The sequence below is a fragment of the Lepus europaeus genome, unplaced genomic scaffold (genome assembly GCF_033115175.1).
Source record: "Lepus europaeus isolate LE1 unplaced genomic scaffold, mLepTim1.pri SCAFFOLD_673, whole genome shotgun sequence".
Classification (NCBI taxonomy): Eukaryota; Metazoa; Chordata; class Mammalia; order Lagomorpha; family Leporidae; genus Lepus; species Lepus europaeus.
In genome coordinates this window covers 8165-12500 of record NW_026909541.1, presented here as the reverse complement: position 1 = coordinate 12500, position 4336 = coordinate 8165, and positions in this window count along the sequence as shown.

Sequence of the window (4336 nt, the reverse complement as noted above, 5' to 3'; positions counted from 1 at the left end):
CCGGAGGGGGGGAGGGCGAACGGCCCAGCCCGCCGAGGCAGCGAGGGGGGGTGGGGGCCGCACCGGGGCCACGGAGGGCGAGGCACCGGAGGCGCGAGGGAGAGGACGCGGGAATCGCCTCGGGCCACAAAAGCCGGACCCCGCCGGGGAAACGGACACGGGATCGCACCGCCACACGCCAGGGCGGCCCCGCGACGGCCAGGGACACCGGAGCCCGCCTCCGGCGACCCTCCGCGTCTTCTCCCACGCGCACCCGGGAGCCCCGCCGCCGGGGCGCCTCCACGCGACGTCGCCAACAACCGCACACGCCGAACGGCCCTCGCGCCGCCTCCCGCCCAGCCAACCGTCCGGATCCCCGTTCCCGGGAAGCGCCGCGACCCCGAGGGAACGCTCCCCAGGGGCGACCACGCGGCCGAGGGGGAAGAGAGGGCTGGGCCCAAGCCCAACACACGTGCCGACCGCCGCCCCGATGACGGCCAGTCGCAGCCCGGGGTGGCGAGCAGGGGAAGCAGGGAGCCGCCCGCTCGCGCCACAGCCCCGGGGACGCGCAGGACAGACCACGCGCGCCCCCGCCCAGCCCCGGCCGACAAGGCAAACACGGAGAGTGACACGGAAGGCACGCGCACGCACGGGCGCGCGCGCCGGCCCCAAACACGAACGAGCGACGGACCGCCAGCCCGGCCCGGCGGGACCCTCCCCCAACACGGAGGGGGGAGGCGCGGGCCGCGGCCGTTAGGGCCGAAAGAGCAGCGCCCCGGTCCCCACCGCGGGGACCGGCAGACCCACCAGCACGCCTACGCTTCCCCCCCCCAACAGAAGGGGCAAACGGGGCGCACGGGTGGAGCACGCCACCCAACGCACTCAGCACAGGAGGGACGGCGGCCAGGGGGTAACGGTACCCCATCAGAAGGCACGCCCCTCTCGGATCGCTAGAGAAGGCTTTCCTCACCGAAGGTGGGCCACACCCCCACTCCAACTGCCCCCTCCCCGCCGGGCCGGCAGGAGGCAAACCGAGGGAGCACCACCCGAGGCCACGCAATCGGGGCGGGGGGGGGGGTCTGCGGTATAGGTAAAGAAATGGCACTTTGAGCATCCGCGGCCAGGGCCAGGGCAGGCTGGGCGCATTACCAATCCCATTCGCCACAGCCCTTCCCAGCCCCCGCACTCGTCCAGCCGGGCCGGACCACGCCGCGACCGCTCGACACACCTGGCACACACCACCCCACAGGGGGTGGCAAGCACGCAGGCATGCGCCCGCCAAGCCGATACCCCCCACACACGTGGGGACGGCACGACACCGGCAGCCTCCCTCCAGCGAGGCGAAGCACGCACGGGTCTCCCCTTCTCTTACCGCCTCGACCCCCCCAACACTCCCAAGGGGCACAGGCAGCAGCCAGAGGCAGCCACAGCAGCGACACCCGGGAGAGGGCACTGGGGGGACAGGAGCAACACCACCACTCGGCTTCAGGCACCTGAGGCACAACCTGGACCGCTCCAGGGGCACCGCACAGGCTCGCGTGGAGTCAAGGCTCCACAGCCACAGCCCACGACAGGGCGACAGCGAGGGATGCCCGCCACGTCACAGGACCCCAGCACCCCCCCCGCGCGCAAAAGCACGGGGACAGCAGAGGTCGGGCCGGTTTCCGCACCCCTGCTACCCACACACCACCCACGGGTGGGGAAGGCAGAACGAGGGGCCCGCAGGCCAGAACGAGAGGCTCGGCAGCGTTCGCCATGAACGGCCGTCCCTCATCTGGAGCAGCTTAGGTCCGGCCCAGGAGAGCACCACAGCACCACATCGGTCACAGTCAGCTCGGAGTTTTAACACGTGGAGTGAGGGCGGGGGGCACGACCCGGCAAGGACAGCCACCAGTGGGGCCCGCTGCAGCCTCGCCGGCCCCCGCCTCCCACTGCAGGCGGTAGACAACCCCAGCGGAGAACGCCTGACACGCACACGTGTGGCATGAAGCCACCCCTCATCGAGGTCCTTTCAGTCAGAGGGTTGTCACAACCACCAGGCGATCGGCTCACCAGCGGCAAGGAGCGCACGCGGGTAGAGGACCCGACGCCCGCCTCACCCCCACCGCCCTCGGGCACCATAGGCCGGAGGTGGCATCACCGTCGCGGGACAACCGGGACGAACGCACACAAGCCACCACGCGAGCCCAAGCAGGTGGCTCTCAGAAAGGAGCACGGTCGAGCACCAGCCCACTGGAAGCCCACTTTGTCCCCGTGTCCCCAACGCACGTCCGGAGTCCCCTCTCTCTGGCGACAGTCACCAGAGAACAGCGTGTCAGCACTTACCTGCAGGTCCAAAACCACAACTCCAAGTATAAAAATGTCCACGCGAGAGGGCACGGGGCTGATGCACTGGACACAGCCACCTCTGAGCTTGGGGACCCGGTCACTTGTCCCCAAAATGCCACCCATCTCTGTTAGAGCACACTCCTCTGCCACCTGGTCGACCTGGGGTGGGGGAGGGGGAATAGGGACATGAGCATGCCACCCGCCACCCGCCACCCGCCACCCGCCACCCGCCACCTACATCCTTAACTCACACACACACGGGCTCCAGTAGACTGGCCTCTGGCCCTCAAAAGGCAACCCAGGGGCCGGCGCCGTGGCTCAATAGGCTAATCCTCCACCTTGGGGCGCCGGCACACCGGGTTATAGTCCCGGTCGGGGCGCCGGATTCTGTCCCGGTTGCCCCTCTTCCAGGCCAGCTCTCTGCTGTGGCCAGGGAGTGCAGTGGAGGATGGCCCAAGTGCTTGGGCCCTGCACCCCATGGGAGACCAGAAGGAAGCACCTGGCTCCTGCCTTCGGATCAGCGTGGTGCGCCGGCCGCAGCGCACTGGCCGTGGCAGCCATTGGAGGGTGAACCAATGGCAACGGAGGACCTTTCTCTCTGTCTCTCTCTCTCACTGTCCGCTCTGCCTGTCAAAGGGGGAAAAAAAAAAAAAAAAAGCGACCTTCGATCACTCCCTGAAGGGGGACTTTGGGGAAAAAAACAAAACAAAACAAAACAAAACAAAACAAAAAAACAAAACAGTCCAGACCTTCCTTAGTGGCAAGTAGCAAGTAATTAGGGTTAGGCCCAAGTGCAGAAGGACTTCGAAGAAAGAAGAAAGAAAAAAAAAAAAAAAAAAAAGGAAAAACAAAGTCCCAGGCCAAGGCACCCTTCCCTCTGCCGCCCACAGATCGACATCTCCGGTCGGTCTCTGCAGTTGGTGGCAGTGGTGGCAGCAGCACTACCAGTACGTAGTGTGACAGGGTGTGCTGGTCTACCCGCCAACAGTAGCGCCACCCCAGTCTAGCCACGTTCAGGCGCGAGGCGACGCCCGCCTCCCTCCACAGCCTCCGCCTGCTCACTTGCCATCCTCCAGGCCCAATCTCCGACCAATACATCAGGCCCCCAGGTCCCAGCAGGGCAGGGACAGTCCTTCCTGCAGCTTAGGGACTTTGTCACACTCTGTCTCGGGCTCCTCGGCCACTTGTCATCCCTTGCCGGCTCCGGAGCCCGCGACAGCCATATCAAGGCGGCCACCAGGTGGAGTCCAACAACCGACACCGAGGAACCAAGGGACAGCCAGCTGGATGCATCCAGGCGGCAGGGGGACGCTCAGAACGTGTTTCTCGGCTGCCCGGGGGCAGAGAGTGTGTGGAGGGGGTCGGGGGCAGGTGTCTGCATAACCACAAAGGCTGTGGGGCATAGGTGCCCACACAGCCGAGGGTTGGGACTCAGCAGGCTGGAAATCTCAGAGCATGAAGTGCCTCCCAAAGACAGGTCTGGCCTCACCTGGCTCCGGGAGTCAGCCTGTCAGACCCCCAGGGAGGGGGTCTTCGTCTTCTCTTGGCTCACGGGGTGTGTGTGGGGAGGGAGAGGGGGGCATCGGGAAGGAGGCTCATCCTCTGGCAGCACACCATCTGTGGCAGAGGCCATCCATGGGCTTCACTATTGCCTGGGATACACTCCACAGATCACTATTTACACAGAAGTTTTAAAAAACGGGGGGGGGGGGCGAGGGGGGAGTGGAGTGGAGTGGAGTGTGTCATATTCTTATTTTTTGTATCTGTGAACTACATCGAACCTCTTCTCTTTGTATTGATATCACATTCACATAAGAATTGATGAGAATCGTGTTGCACTCAGGACTGTGCGTTCTTCCCAGTGACCCTGGGAATCTAAAGACTTCTTTAAAAAGTCCACTTGGCCACCCAAAGGTGAAGGAAGGAAAGGAAAGGAGGAAGAAAAGACAAGAGAGTGGCAGAGAGAATTAAAAAGAGGGGAAAACATTGAAAGAACACGAGAGAGAGAGAGAGAGAGAGAGAGAGAGAG